The following is a 17,120-nucleotide window of genomic DNA, read 5'->3' as shown; positions in this document are numbered from 1 at the left end:
GTGTTTTTCCCCAGTTAGTTATCACGTTTCACTTCCTGTTTATTTAGTTATTCGTCCCTTGTGCCTGGGGTTCAGTTTTGGAAAGCTGTTGAATTTTGGCCTCAGTTATCTGTTCTTACCTGACAGGTTGTGGTCTTCTGCTGTTGCAGCATTCAGAGATGCTCTTCTGCATATCTTGTTTGTAACGAGTGGTTATTTGAGTTACTGTTGCTTTCCCATCAGCTCAGAGCAGTCTCGTCATTCTTCTCTGACTTCTGACATCAACAAGGCATTTTCACCTGTGGAACTGATGCTCACTGGTTATAGTCTCTCTCTGTTTTCTTTTTCTTTTTTATACTGTTTTCAGTAAAACCTAGAGATGATTGTGTGGGAAATTTCCAGCAGATGAGCAGTGTTTTTTAAATGCTCAGACCAGCCCGTCATGTTCAAAGTCTCTTAAATCACCTTTCTTTTGTCATTCTGATGCTCACCTTGAACTTCAGCGGGTCGTCTACACGCCTAAATATTTTGTGTTGCTGTCATGTAATCGACTAATTAGATATTTGCATATTCAGCAAGCAACTGAATGGGTGTGCCTAATGAAGTGGTGTATGTAAGAAAGAAGCACCACAAGGATAATTTTGTAGAAAGACTGATAACAACGCAAAGAAACACACTTGACAACCTCACAGTTTAAAGCAAACACAAAGAAAAAAGCGCACATAGAGACTCAAAACTATAACATGTGTAAAATTACCACCAAAGAAAACTTGTAAGGTGTACATATTAAAATATAGTGCTACATTCAAAGCCTCAATGAATGATTTGAGACATGTGGATCACACATCTCCACAAAGTCTGGCTGATGACCTGGCACGTACTAACTAACTCCCGTATATCAGACATATAACTTTGTAACTTTACTTACATTGCTGTCACAGACCTGAAACAAAGCTGGTTTTTCAAGTTTTAAATACATTTCAGACCAAATGCAATTTTTACCTGACAGCAGGAGCTTTTCTTTAATTTACTGGAACTCCATCAGTCAGAGAAATGATGCAGAAACCTAAATCTCCCTCTAAGAGGAATAAAAATAACATAAAGTTGTTTTTTGTTTGTTTTGTTTTTTTAAAGGAAGCGAAGTAACTCAAAATTGCTTAATGTTGCATGGAAAAGATTCACAGGTTTTATCGCCACAGTCTGGCATCCCTCAGTGGGAAACAACCTCAAACAAACAGCATCTGAGTGGGTTCGTCCTCTAAAACCTCACGGTGAGAAACGGACCATCGTTTCTGTCTGCTGCTGCAGCTCTTACTGAGTGTGTTTTTGGGAGATATGACATTAGAAAGAGCTGTTTACCAACGTGAGCTTCCACCACAGCTCTCATCTGAAATCCCTGACATTAAACATTTTCAAACTGCTTTTTAGGAAACACAATGAAAAACAGAAAAGGTGATTTTAACCTCTGGGTGCTTCTTTTTTCCAGTTTTTTCATATATTTTAATATTTGTGAACTTCTCGTAATCATCGGTTTGATAAAATGTTTCTCTTTGATCATTTTGATGAGTCATTTTGAACTGAAGATGTTACATAAATGAATGTTTTTGTGGTTCTAATTAAATTTTATTGTGAAAATGCTGTAATTTAAAATGCACGTAGTCTAATTTTACAGGCCAATCAAAGAACAACAAAGCTGCGTTTTCCTGTCTCAAAACTCAAAACTTCAATTTCAAATCTTTTCCTCGGTTTTATGATTGCTTGTTTTGTTGGAGGAAGTTTCTTTTATCCTCTCTGTGCTCTTTTGTTGAATCATGGTGAATTCACCCTGTGCACCAAACTCTCCTCTCTTTAAAGTTATTTTGATGATTCAGTTTGAACTGAAGGCTAGATATGTCAAATTCACATGTTAGTGTTGCTTTGTAAGATAAACCAAGAACAACAAAGCCTCTCAATTATATCTTAAACCTCATAAGTCATGCTTTTTTATTACAATTCATTTTTTGTATTTGTATTTGTTTTGTTATTTATTTATTTTTATAGAATTTATTTATTCTTTCATTGCTTTTTAAAAATGTATTTACAATTTTAGCAGGAGGCTAAACCACTTCAGATAAACCATTTTATTTTCACGGGTCTTTATCAACACACATAGAAAAAACAGAATGCGAGGTGCAATTAAAATTTAATTTGGTAAATGGCCTGCATCTGTATAGCGCTTTTCTAGTCCCTAAGGACCCCAAAGCACTTCACACTACATTCAGTCATTCACACATTCACACACTGGTGATGGCAAGCTACATTGTAGCCAAAGCTGCCCTGGGGCGCACTGACAGAGGCGAGGCTGCCGGACACTGGCGCCACCGGGCCCTCTGACCACCACCAGTACGCAAACATGGGGTTAGTATCTTGCCCAAGGATATTTGGCATGCAGCCAGGATGCAGCCTGGGATCGAACCACCAACCTTCTGATTAGTGGCTGACCTGCTCTGCCACCTGAGCTACAGCCACCCCAATTTAGCAGAAATATCGTAACTCTGATTTAAACTTGATGAGTCTCCCCTTCAAGGTCGTCTCCTTGTGGACCTTCAGCGTTCCTGATATTTAGGCATTTTTCCCCATCTGAGCATCCTCCAAGTCAAATGTGACGGGTAGTTCAGGTCTGCACAACCTGCAGAAAATGAAGAACATGTTCCTGCTGATTGCACTACTGACGTGTGGCCTGGGCTATAAAACAATTGAAATATACTCATTTGTAACCCCACGGGAAGCGCTTTTCACCTACTGCACAAAAATGGATGCGAATGCCCGGACAATCGGCCAAATGCTGCCTGGCTGAAAAGTGGGACGGGATAGGGAAGGAAGTGACAGCAGAGTTGCTCTGCTGTCACAGTGGCCAAAGCAATCGCAAGAAGGGTTTTAATGTAGCAACCTTAGCAACCACTCACCAACTGGTCTTGAGGCTTTAGTGCCTATGGCAGGAGTGGGCAACTCCAGGCCTCGAGGGCTGGTGTCCTGCATGTTTTAGATGTGTCCTTGATCCAACACAGCTGATTCAAATGGCCAAATGACCTCCTCACTGTATCTTGAAGTTCTCAAGAAGCCTGGTAATGAACTAATCATTAGATCCAGGTGTGTTGACCCAGGGTGAAATCTAAAACCTGCGGGACACCGGTGACCATGGAAGTTGGAATCCTCTAAGGCGTACATAACAACTGACCTGTTGAATCAACTAAAACCTGAAAATGGATGGCATCAGAGCGTCTGGCCCATAACTGGGCATTGTTAGCAATAAGAGCTGCAAGAGCTACGCCTCGAGAGCATGAGCCCAGGTGGAGGTGCCACAAGTGTGGATCTAGCTGTTTGTTAAAAATGCTCAAATGAGAACTTGGACGGATGAAGTGGAGAAAGGATCCATGTTGACTGAGAAGGACTGACAAGTGACACTGGGGTGGTTGTACTAAGCAGGAGGTTGGTGGTTCGGTCCTTCGCTGCTCCAATTTGCATGCACGTATCCTGAGTTGCACTGGAGTGTTAATGTTAAGTAAAAAGCAATTAGAAGAAAGGCACATGGGTAAATGAGACCTGGTGTTTAAATCGATTTGAGTGATGGTACAGCAGAAAAGCACCTTATAAGATCCAATTCGTTTACCATTTATTGTTGTAAAGTCTAAGGAAGCTTTTGAAAAAATGGCAGCTGCTTACAAAGTCAGTCATCTTTGTCGTCTAAACTTTTCTCATTTATTTCCTAAGAGGCAGGAAGTCATTAACAGCCTCTGAACAAAACAAACAAACAAAAAAAAACAGCCGCCATTCATTATTGCAGCTCAACATCAGCATGAGGATCCCTGATGATGAATTATTGCAGATTCAATGACCTGAGGTGTAACCATTAGTTTATAAACACAATCCCAGCACAGGAGCCATTTAATATTCTTATTCAGCATTTTGTCACGTTTTCCCCCTTTAGGACAGTGAAAATCCTTCATAACGCAAAGAGACAAAATGTCCTCACTCACTCCTGTGTGGATAAAATTCAGTTAGGTCAAATCATGTTTATTCAAAATGTACACTTAAAAACAACCCCAAGCGTGTTCCAGTAGAGGAGAACAGATTTAAAGTCCAAGTTAAAGAAAGAAAAAAACACACTATTAAAAATGAATTAAAACATGATTTTAGATAAGTAGCCTCTCTCATCATGAATGGTTCAGGCAGCTAAGAAAAACACAAAGTGTGATTAATTTTAATAGATATAATAAAACTTTCATGGTCTGTGGGCTTATTTTCTATTTCTAATTAATATTCTGGTTAATGGCTCCTCTGGGTTTGAGTGCTTTCTTATTCACACGTTTTTATTGTTTCTTAGTATCCTGATTCTGTGTTTCTCTGTGAAGCCTTTGTTCCCTTTGGCTTTCCCATCTCATTACCTTGATTATGTTCAGGTGGTTTTTTTGCTATCCTGGCATTTCCCTTTTCTTGGATCAGGCTCTGTCCAGACTGTCTGTTTGGATTTTGCTTCCTTACTTCTTGGACTTGCAATCCAAATAAATTATTCTTCCTATACGCTTTCCTGAAAAGTCTAAAAAAGCAACAATAAAAGCATCATGACCCCAGAGTTTGGTGATGCTTCGATCAGTGTTTATGTCGAAGTTTTGAATTCTGTTTGGTTTTACTGTCATAGTCAGTATCATTTCTATTCTCAACTTTTGATTTGTTTCTTTGCATTTCAGTCATTTCTCCTATCGCTTCTCCATCTCTGTGCCTCTCCGCCTTTGCACATCCTCGACTCATCTCGTCACGCCTCACGCCCTCCTGCCTGCGTGGAGCCTGCGTGGTGCAGCCAAGGGGCGATGGCTTGAGGCAACAGGTTTTTAACTGAAAGAGACACCCTCATTTCACAGCTGCATCACCTGTCCATATTTTTATGAATGCTTACAGATGTTTGGGGTTTTTTTTATCATTGCAGTTGGAACAATGCTCAATGAATTTCTTTTAGAAGAGTTCTCCTCCTACGATCTGTGTCATTCCCCTTTTATATATTGAAGGTAGAAAAAAAAACAATGCACATTTATTTGTATGTCACAATTCATTACACTCAAAAACATCTTCTTCTGAAGTGTCTTGATAAACGGTGTTGGGGGTCATGGTCCTCCAAGATGCCCTGTCTCTCACACCGTGAAGTAACTCATTTGTTGTTGTTTTTCATCCTCCAGATGAGCCACATATGCTGCAGTGATGTATTCACAGTTTTCCTGTTTATTGTCCTTGTTTTGCTTCCATATGTGGACATAGCTGTAATGGAAGCAAAGGCTTTTTCTTGTCTCAAAAATCTTTCATAATGTCTTTTCCAAGTCAGAGAAAGCTTTCTTTGCTACTGCAACTGGATTCTTCATGTAACCATGAAATGGATATCACTGTTCACGGTAGAATCCAACTATTCATAAAAGATCAAAACATTAAAAAAACCACCCTATGTTAAAGTTGAGGTAGACGTGTGGCCTTCTTCTGATCTGATTTTCTTTCCTTCTGTCATGCCCTCAGGTGGAGTTGTAAGCAGAGCCTTCTCTCTGGGTAATTGAGGACTAGGAGGTGCAGCTGTTCTCTGCCAGATAGTTTTCACCAGCTTGATGCTAAATTGACTGTCCATGATGTTTTTGAAACTTTGTGCGTTCCAGTTTGATGTGGTTTTCTCATCCTTTTCCTGGTTCCCTTCTGTGCAGCTTGTGTTGGAAATCATCCCTTTCCCTGTGGTGAACCTCTAGCCACGCCAGCTCATTAAACCTAGCACACAGAACCAAAGCCTTACCTACACTTTACTTCTCAACCCACTCTCCACCGAGCCGACCTTAGCCTCTCATTCAGCCTCAGCCTTGCTATTATTTCCATTCCATTGCTTTTGAATCAGGCTGGTCTAGAAGAGCAGCAAAAAAGCACCGACAGTGGACACACAGACTTTTTTAAGTGAGAGGTGTGGACCTCAGTGACCTGGAGGCAAATAATGGATCTGTAATATATTTGTGAGCTGTTTCTAGATCGTTGATACACTTCTGTACTTTAGCAGCCGCACTATTTTCAAGCTTTGTATATATACAGGAAGTTAAGCAGTCCAGCCAAGAGGTAATCAAAGCGTGGATAAGTGTGGATAAGTCCCTTTGGAGACAGAAATAGCTTTAGTTTAGTGATACTTCTCAGCTGGGAGCGAAGCTGCCCTTCACAGAATGATTGGCATGTTTGGAAGTTAGAATCACAAGAACACAAACACACACCCTAGTTAGCGAGTAGAAAAACATGTCCCTGACACACGCACTGAAACATGATTACATGTGTAATGACCTTTCTGAGAATTGTTAATGGCTGGTGCAGCTAAGGAAGAAATGAGCTTTGATTAGCAGCACTTTTATCTGACTCCAACACGACCCTTTAATTAAAGTTACGAAACAGCCACTGAGCTCAAGGATCCGACTGAGCGCACACACCAGCAGCTGTGGAGACTCACTCGGGAGTCACAGCATGAAAATTTCTTCATTTTTGAATAAACACTCAGCACAGCAAAGGGCTGCTTTGAGATTTTTTTTATCTAGATGTACAACATAAACACAAATTGAAAAAATAAATAAATAAATCACAGCTTAAAAGACACTGCTTTAGGGCGTGGCTTCTTTACAACCCCACCCAACTTCTCCTTCATCCCACTGTGGAGCTAACTTGGGTTGCAGCAAGGGAGCTCATGAGATAACATGACTGGTTTTCAATAAACAAAACCTCACGTTCTAGTTTAGTTTTCACAGACAGCACTGATAACGTGTCCACACTGGAACAAAAGAATGCTTTTGCTCTGTTAGCATTCAGCTAATGAATGCTAATTGGCATATCTTTTGATAATAACAAATAGTATAAAATGATAAGCGATAAAATACAGCAGGCACACACATGTGTGGTGGATGAAGTGCAGTGCTATACTGCAAATTTTGGTATCGACCAAATACCAAGTAAATACAGGGCCACTATGATACCAATACCTTTAACCTGTAAACAGACGTGACAATCAACACAAAAAAGTTCAGACATGTTTCATACTGCATGTTTGAGGCATATTTTTTAATCCCCCCCCCCAAATAATTTAGAACACTTCAGTGGACTGCATCCTAAACTTGGAGGATAGAAACAAAATATCAACCCAATGGCACTTGTATCGAGCCAATACCAATACCAACTGATATTTAGATTAATCTAAATGTGGCTAACATGTACTATCTTGTCCGTTATAATCTCCCAATGTTATTTTTACTACACTCAATACCTGTCAAAGCAGGTTTAGCCAAAGAGTTTAGCCTTCATACCTTTCATTTTGGACCTCAGCTCCACATTGCAGTAATCCACTCTTTAGATGCAGTCTGTGGGTGTACTTGAATGCACCTTTTAACATTTTCTAGGTAAAAGTTTCATTTTCTTTCAAACTGCACATTAATGTGACCTCAAACTATCTGAACTTAAACTGCATTCATACCTCTACCAGCTGAACATTTCAGCCACCCACTCTCTTTATTTTTTTCCCAAATCCTGCAGAGGCAAATGCTCTTTAATCACTGAAATCCAAGATTTCTGAGTTGGTTTGTAGTTATTAGCTTTACCGACTGAAGTTGAGCATTTCAGTTTATTCTTTTACCCTGTTTAGTACCATGCCAGATGGCCACACAGTTTGCCAGTCAGCTGTGGTAATGTTGAGTGCACATAAAAAATAAAAATCCTTTTTTGTTTCCTTCAAATTTCACATAAATGTGAAGCCAGGACCTTGAACTGTCAGAAGTTAATCTGTTATTGGACGAGTCTGCATTTACTGCTACCACCTGAACATTTCAGCCTCTTTTTTTGCTATATGAGCTATGATGTGGTTTGCAGATTGAAGCTGAGCACTGATTTTTAAAACTACCCCAGTTAAAAAAAACAAAAAAACAACAAAAACCCCACTGCTTTCTGTTTAATCTTTGTTTAGCTTTAGCAAATGTTTCCACCACCAAATGTGTGCAGTTTACTCTCATTGTGACATGAATATATAAATCTGTGCATCACTTTCTCACTTATGGAAACACATTTTGTTGCTCTCCATCATCTGAGCCAGTGGGAGCAGTAGATAAACAGAAAAGGCCCAAGAATGGATTCCTGAGGTACTTATACTTTCCTACAGACACAAAGCACCCCTGTCCTTAAAAATTATTCAAAACAATTTAGTTCAAAACAGTTCAGCTGTGTTCTGTGTTTTTCTTTTTTGGGCAAAGATGGAAGTTTCTTTCAAATTTCGCATAAATGTGAATCCAAGACATTGAACTGTCAGCACTTAATGTGTTTTTGGATGAGTCTGCATAACATGAACATTTCATCCACTTAGCAACTTACTTTTTGCTATTTGAGCAATTATGTGACAATCTTTCAAGAGCAATTTGACTATTTCTTTAGTAATCGGTGTGTAATTACCTGCAAACACAAAAAAGTTCCCATTCTTTAAATGAGGCTCCAAGCAGTTTAGTACTGTGCCAGAGAGTCCCAGTCAGTTGTGGTTATGCTGAGTAAACACTGGGAAAAAAAAATCCATTTGAAGTAACCTTCAGATTTCACATAATTATAAAGACAGAGCCTAGAACTGTCAGACCACAATCTGTTTTTGGTCAAATCTCCTACCAGTTGAATATTTTGAACTCTTGCTGACTTCTTTTGGATACTTTAGGTATTATGAGATAGTCTTTGGTGAATAGTGTGAACTCAGTCTGTGCATTAGGGGTTTATCAAAATCCTGCTGCTTTTAACCCTTGAAATCCAAGATTTCTGGCTTGGCTTAAATGACACTGGTGTAACACTATTCTTTTCCAGTCAATAATATTTTTATGAGCTCATGTTGATGAAGTTGGTCCAAGTGATGAAGTTCACTCAGGTTTTAGCTGTAATCAGTGTATAAAAATTATTGATATACAGTATCTCACAAAAGTGAGTACACCCCTCACATTTTTGTAAATATTTTGTTACATCTTTTCATAGGAGAATGTTGAATACATACATACTTTGATACAATGTAAAGTAGTCAGTGTGCAGCTTGTACAGCAGTGTAAATTTGCTGTTCCCTCTAAATAACTCAAATAACTGCAAACTGGGAGAAGGTGTGTTGAATTTGGTGCTGCAGGTGTCTCTTCAAATCCTAAAGGACTGCTGGCGCCTCTATCAGGATGCAATCAAAGAGGCTAAAAGAAAATACTTCTCAAAGATCATTTCCTCCAACAGTCACAATCCACGTGTGTTATTTAAATCTATTGACTTAGTCTTAAATGCTCCACAAAGTGACTGTTTGGAGGCCTCTCATAAACTGTCTAATGATTTTATGTGTTTTTTCATTGAGAAGGTTGCAACCACGCGGGCTCTCATTTCTTCTCCTGAGTCTGACCCCTCTGTCTTGATCCCTTGCTCTGCTGTTTTTAACCAGTTTGAGCCTGTGTCTCTTTCTTATTTAGAGGATGTGGTTGGCCACCTGAGGCCCTCTGGTTCCCCAAATGATCCTGTCCCACCACAATTTTTTAAGGAGATTTTTCCTAGCATAGGCCAGGCTGTTCTTAGTGTTATAAACAGCAGTTTAATATCTGGTGTAGTCCCTGCTAATTTTAAGCATGCGGTAGTACAACCCTTGCTTAAGAAACCTGCCCTGGACCACACTGTATTGGCTAACTACAGACCTATCTCCAAGTTGTCTTTTATGTCTAAAATCTTAGAGAAAATTGTACATTGCCAATTGATGGATTTTTTAAATGAGAATGGTATCCTGGAGGTCTTTCAATCAGGTTTTAAAAACTTGCATAGCACGGAGTCAGCACTCTTAAAGGTTTTTAATGATATCCTCCTTTCCTGTGACTCTGGCAATCATGTTGTTCTTGTCCTCCTTGACCTAACAGCTGCCTTTGACACTGTAGATCACAACATTTTACTGTCTCGCTTGCACCATCTTGCAGGCATTCGTGGTACTGCTTTGAAATGGTTTAGGTCTTATCTTTGCGACAGAACTTTTAGTGTTAACTTTTTAGGGTATGAGTCTTCCTCTGCCACTTTTCAGTCTGGGGTCCTGCAGGGCTCAATTTTAGGGCCTCTGCTTTTTTCATTATATTTACAGCCCCTGGGAACCATCCTCAGAAGGCATGGAATATCCTTCCACTGCTATGCTGACGACTGTCAGATCTATCTGCCTCTGAAGCAGAACGATGCCTTCTCTATTAAGCCACTTTTAGCATGTCTAGAAGACATTAAATCTTGGATGTCCCTAAACTTTCTAAGATGCAATTCCAGCAAAACTGAGGTCATTCTGTTTGGTCCTAGTGGACCTTGTGAACCCTCCGCTATTGATTTGGGACCCCTGGCAGAGTATTTTAAATCTGTTGTTACAAACCTGGGTTTTAAGATGGACAGTGATTTTAAATTAGATAGTCAAATTAGGGGTACTTTCAAGTCCAGTTTTTATCATCTAAGGCGCTTGGCAAAGATAAGACCTATTTTATCTCAGCCGCATCTTGAAACGGTAATCCATGCTTTTATTTCATGTCGTTTAGATTACTGTAATGCACTATATTGTGGAGTTAGTCAGCATCTTCTCTCTCGTCTGCAGCTGGTCCAAAATTCTGCTGCACGACTTTTAACCAGAACTCGTAAAAGAGAGCACATGTCATGGTCCTGCGACCATGACTCAGTGACTTTATGTTTATGTTCTTTATTGTTATTACTTTCATTATTATTCATGGCTGTTTTGGGATGGTTTGTGTTTGGGATTTTAGACACTGGGTTCTGGGTTTGTGCTCCCTCTGTTGGTCCCTGGTGTTAGTGTTCCCCTGTCTCGTCAGGTTAATCAGGTCCAGCTGTTTCCCCCACCTGTGTGTGATTTCCCAGTGTCTCTTCGTGTACTTATAGTGTGTGATTTCCTCTGCTCCTCGTCGCGTCGTCTGTGTTCATACCTGGCGTAATCCCCTGCGTGCTCTCCCTGCTGTTCTCCCTTCATGCTCAGGTTTGCTATTTCTTTGTGTAGTTTCTCCCAGTTAGTTCATCCTTAGTTCTGTTTTACCATCCCCACTTTATATTGGATATTATCAATAAATCACCCTCACACCTGAATAAGTGCTGCGTTTTGAGTCCTCCTTCCGCTCTCCACACGGCCGCTGCCCCGGACCGTGACAGTACGACGCGACCACAACATGGACCCAGCAGCGCTTAACCCGTCCAGGGAGCTACGGGAAAATCTCATCGATGCCACACAGGAGCTCATTGACCGGTGGCTGGAAAACCCGGGTGGCACGTCCCAGCGCGCTATAGAGAGGCGGCTACAGCGTCTGGTGACCGGTCTCCCATGGCTTCTGGGCTCGCTTTGTTCGTGGGAGCGGGAGTTCCTCCTTTTGGACCTCGGACTTCACCCCCCGTCTGCTTTTACTTTCGAGCAGCCCGAGGCGGTGAGTGAGCGATCTGGCTTCCCCAGATTCCGGGACTCTGTTTTCTGGGGCTATTCAGAGCGGGATGAGAGACAGTGTAGATAGCTTACCTACCTTCGTGGTAACGGATCCTTCGCAAGTGGGCGTCTACAAACCCTCTGTAAAACCGAGAGACTGTTTCTCTGCCGCTCCTTCTGAGCCAGGACTTTATCACCATTCTCCGGCTCAGTTCTGTGTCCAGCCACAAGCTCCCAGGTCTGTGGCTCAACCGTTAGCCTCCCTAAGGGCTCAATTACCCGTTCTGCCGCCGCTCCAGTTAACCACTCAGCCACCACCACCGCTAGCATCGCTACAGCCCACAGTTCCGGTAATGGCTGAGCCACAATTTTCGCACTGTTTTTCCACCGCTGTTTCTGGGCAGGGAGACAAACTGTTTCGCTACGGACCTGTTCCTCAAAAGCTGGCAACATTAGAGACTGTTGCTCACTCCGGGGCTTCCCCAGAGGCTGGGTTACTGCCCTCAGCTTACTCTGGACCCCTGGAGGCCAAGATGCCAGCTGTGAACTGCACCGGGCTGTCACTGCCTGAGCAGGGTCAGTGCTCTGCGCAGCTGCAGCCCTCCGTACGTGCGCCAGAGGCCCACGTGCCTACTGGTTTTGTTTCATGTGTGCCAGAGGCCCACGTGCCTCCTAGTTTTGTTTCATGTGTGCCAGAGGCCCACGTGCCTCCTAGTTTTGTTTCGTGTGTGCCAGAGGCCCACGTGCCTCCTAGTTTTGTTTTGTGTGTGTGTGTAACGGAGCGGAAAGGCTGATTATGTTTCCAAGATGGTTTGTGTTTTTTAAAAGGAAGGAAACCTTCCTCAAAGCGGGCAGAGCAGTGGAGCCGCCGAGGGAAAAGCACACGAAACAAAACTGTAGAATTAAAAATATAATTTATTATGTTTAAATAGTTAAAAATATAAAATGAATTAAAACAACCTTGGCCAAGGGAAGACACAATAAAAATCAATAACACACAACATTAAAAGTCCAGTGGAATCCACCACGGCCTAAAAGTCACAGAAAACTAAGAGGTCCAGCGTAGTATTAAAAGAGGGAAACCCAGCGGAGTCCTCGCCTTCCTCCCCGCATTCCATGTCCTGGTGCACTGAAGAAAGGGAGGGAGCGGCAGTCACTATTCCTTTGGCAGTTTACTTTATAAAAAGGATAAGTCAAAGACTTACCCGGGTGGGCAGAGCTCTCAACTCCGCCCGCCGCTTCCTTAAACTGGAATCGGTACCGCTGTCTCACTGCTTCTGTTCTCCCGCAGTGCACGAGCTGGCTCTTGTCGTTATTGCCACTTGACTGCCGCTACGCGTCCCTAGTCACTGGTAATCTCTTTTCCTCCCCAGTCGCTGGTCATCTCTCACTCTCCAGTCGCTGGTCATCTGCTTCATCTGATCATCTCTACTCTCTGATCGTCTCTCGCTCTCCCCTCTGATCGTCTGTGTCTTTCCTCTGTCTGTCTCGCATTCTTCGTGTTGCATCCCCTGTTGAACACCGGCTCCAACCCTTTTATGTGTCATTGAGCACTCTGTAAATTACCTTTCCTTTCCTCTTCAGGTGTGTCCAATTAGTCAAAACGGGGAAAAGGGCGGAGTCTCTCCAGGACAATTTGCCGGCAACTAAAACATGCAAACTAAATAAAACACTGCACAAAAATATAACCAATGCATGCAATATAAAAAATAAATATGTACACTTCACATTAAAATACAGCACAGCAAAACAACGTCCGTCCTTCCCTGGATGACATGTGCCCGCTGGTTCTGCGGCTGTTTTCGCTGGGGGGCCCGAGGAGCCCGTCCAGCCTCCTGCTTCGCCTGCTGGGGGGCCCGAGGAGCCCGTCCGGCCTCATGCCACACTGACTGCCACGTCGGCTGGGGGGCCCGAGGAGCCCGTCCGGCCTCATGCCACACCGGCTGCCACGTCGGCTGGGGGGCCCGAGGAGCCCGTCCGGCCTCCTGTGGCTGCTTCTCCACCTGTGGCTGCTTCTCCACCCGTGGCTGCAGCTCCGCCTCCTGCAGTACCACCACCTGCAGCGCTACCACCTGCTGCTACCACGCCTCAGCCTGAGGACGCAGCCTTGCCTGGCCCGGCTTCATCCTCGCCTGGCCCGGCTTCATCCACGCCTGGCCCGGTTTCAGTTTCATCCACGCCTGGTCCGGTTTCAGCTTCATCCTCGCCTGGTCCAGCTTCATCCACGCCTGGCCCGGTTTCATCCACGCCTGGCCCGGTTTCAGCTTCATCCTCGCCTGGTCCGGTTTCATCCACGCCTGGCCCGGTTTCAGCTTCATCCTCGCCTGGTCCGGTTTCATCCACGCCTGGCCCGGTTTCAGCTTCATCCTCGCCTGGTCCAGCTTCAGCTTCATCCTCGCCTGGCCCGGCTTCAGCTTCACCCTCGCCTGGCCCGGCTTCAGCTCCAGCGTCAGCTTCGCCTGGTCCAGCTTCATCCACGCCCGGCCCGGCTTCATCCACGCCTGGTCCGGCTTCATCCACGCCTGGTCCGGTTTCAGCTTCATCCTCGCCTGGTCCGGTTTCATCCACGCCTGGCCCGGTTTCAGCTTCATCCTCGCCTGGTCCAGCTTCAGCTTCATCCTCGCCTGGCCCGGCTTCAGCTTCATCCTCGCCTGGCCCGGCTTCAGCTCCAGCGTCAGCTTCGCCTGGTCCAGCTTCATCCACGCCCGGCCCAGCTTCATCCTCGCCTGGCCCGGCTTCATCCACGCCTGGTCCGGCTTCATCCACGCCTGGCCCGGTTTCAGTTTCATCCACGCCTGGTCCGGTTTCAGCTTCATCCTCGCCTGGTCCAGCTTCATCCACGCCTGGCCCGGTTTCATCCACGCCTGGCCCGGTTTCATCCACGCCTGGCCCGGTTTCAGCTTCATCCTCGCCTGGTCCGGTTTCATCCACGCCTGGCCCGGTTTCAGCTTCATCCTCGCCTGGTCCGGTTTCATCCACGCCTGGCCCGGTTTCAGCTTCATCCTCGCCTGGTCCAGCTTCAGCTTCATCCTCGCCTGGCCCGGCTTCAGCTTCATCCTCGCCTGGCCCAGCTTCAGCTCCAGCGTCAGCTTCGCCTGGTCCAGCTTCATCCACGCCCGGTCCGGCTTCATCCACGCCCGGTCCGGCTTCATCCTCGCTCGGTCCGGCTTCATCCACGCCCGGTCCGGCTTCATCCACGCCCGGTCCAGCTTCATCCTCGCCCGGTCCAGCTTCTGCTTCTGCTTCAGCCTCGCCCGGCCCGGCTTCGGCTACAGCTTTGTCCTCGCCCGGCCCAGCCTTCGTGTCTGCATCCTCGTCTGGTCCAGCCTTCGTGTCTGCATCTTCGTCTGGTCCAGCGTCTTCAGCATCCGCATCTTCGCCTGGTCCAGCATCTTCAGCATCCGCACCATCGCCTGCAGCAGCGTCTTCAGCATCCGCACCATCGCCTGCAGCAGCGTCTTCAGCATCTTCGCCCGCTGCGGCCCCGGCTTCTGTGCCTTCAGCCTCGCCTGGCCCAGCCTCGTTTGGGTCTGGAGCTAAACGGCCGTTTTCTAGACCGCTGGCTAGGCTACTGGCCGGGCGCCGTCGCCTGACTGGCCGCCGTTGCCTTCCACACGGCCGGCCCCCGGACTGCCATCGCCTGAGTGGCCGCCGTTGCCTTCCGCACGGCCGGCCCCCGGACCGCCATCGCCTGAGCGGCCGCCGTTGCCTTCCGCACGGCCGGCCCCCGGACCCTCCTCGCCTGAGCGGCCGCCGTTGCCTTCCGCACGGTCGGTCCCCTGAACTTTTTGCGCGCCGTCACGGCCTTCTTCGTGGATGGCCTCCCGAATTCTTTACGCGCCGCCACGGCCTTCTTCGTGGCCGGCCGCCTGAACTGTGTTTTGGACTCTGCTCCCCTGTGAGTTTTTTTTTTTTTGTGTGAACATTTGTTTGGGACTCTGGGGCCTCCGTCTTTGGTCTTGGCCCGGTCCCTCCGTCCTGGGCCCCCTGCCGCCCGCCCGGATCTGGTGGTGTGTTTCTGTGGCTGTCGGGGGCCAGCCCTTGAGGGGGGGGTACTGTCATGGTCCTGCGACCATGACTCAGTGACTTTATGTTTATGTTCTTTATTGTTATTACTTTCATTATTATTCATGGCTGTTTTGGGATGGTTTGTGTTTGGGATTTTAGACACTGGGTTCTGGGTTTGTGCTCCCTCTGTTGGTCCCTGGTGTTAGTGTTCCCCTGTCTCGTCAGGTTAATCAGGTCCAGCTGTTTCCCCCACCTGTGTGTGATTTCCCAGTGTCTCTTCGTGTACTTATAGTGTGTGATTTCCTCTGCTCCTCGTCGCGTCGTCTGTGTTCATACCTGGTGTAATCCCCTGCGTGCTCTCCCTGCTGTTCTCCCTTCATGCTCAGGTTTGCTATTTCTTTGTGTAGTTTCTCCCAGTTAGTTCATCCTTAGTTCTGTTTTACCATCCCCACTTTATATTGGATATTATCAATAAATCACCCTCACACCTGAATAAGTGCTGCGTTTTGAGTCCTCCTTCCGCTCTCCACACGGCCGCTGCCCCGGACCGTGACAGCACATAACTCCCGTCCTGGCTTCACTCCATTGGCTGCCTGTATATCTTAGAGTTCACTTTAAAATTCTCATGTTTGTGTTTAAATGTTTAAATGGTCTTGCCCCAACTTACCTCTCTGAGCTTCTGCATCCTTACTCACCCCCCAGGTCTCTCAGGTCAGCTGACAAGCTGCTCCTGGAGGTACCCAGGTCCAAGAGGAAGCTCAGAGGGGACAGGGCCTTCTCTATTGCTGCTCCTAATCTGTGGAACAATCTTTCCCAGCACATTAGAGAGGCCCCTTCACTGTCCACTTTTAAAACACATCTTAAAACTCATTTTTACTCTTTGGCTTATGACACAGTCTGACCCTGATTTTATTGTTTTAATCTAATGTGCTGATTTTATTGTTTTAAATGTGTTTATATATATATATTACTTATCTTATATTATTATTACTATTTTTCTCATTTTTTTTAACATGCTCAATGTATCATGTTTGGCATGTCAAGTGTACAGCACTTTGTGTTCAGCTCGTGGCTGATCTGAAAGCGCTATATAAATAAATTGCTTGCTTGCTTGCTTGCTTGCTTGCTATTGCTCTCACACTCTCTCATACTGGTCAACTGAAGTCTAACATGGTACACCGTGGCAAAGAATTCTCTGAGGATCTAAAAAAGGAAAAAAAATCTCTATGTAAGGATGGCCCAGGCTATAAGAATATTGAGTGAACAGTTTTCAGCAAACAGTTTGCTGAAAACAAGCAGACTAAGGACATTGATTACCTGTGGTCTGATGAGACCAAGACAAAGTTATTTGGCTCAGATGGTGTCAAGAATGTGTGTTGGCAACCAGGTGAGGAGTACAAAGACAGTGTGTCTTGCCTACAGTCAAGCATGGTAGTGGAACGTCATTGTTTGGGGCTGCATGAGTGCTGCTACAGGGTGACAGAAAACACAAGAAACTCAAAACATGCGAAGACACAGACCAAGAAACACGGACTTTACACAGAACAGAGGGGGCACAGAGAAACATGAAGGGCAAGGGATCAAAACTAGAAACCATAGAATAAATCACACGAGTACAAAATACAAAAATCACAAGGCAGTTGACAATATTTTTCTCATTGTCAATTTGTTA

The sequence above is a fragment of the Copadichromis virginalis genome, linkage group LG17 (assembly GCF_057382275.1).
Source record: "Copadichromis virginalis isolate Kocher_CV1m ecotype Utaka linkage group LG17, C_Virginalis_male_GT1.1, whole genome shotgun sequence".
NCBI lineage: Eukaryota > Metazoa > Chordata > Actinopteri > Cichliformes > Cichlidae > Copadichromis > Copadichromis virginalis.
This window is presented reverse-complemented; position numbering follows the sequence as displayed.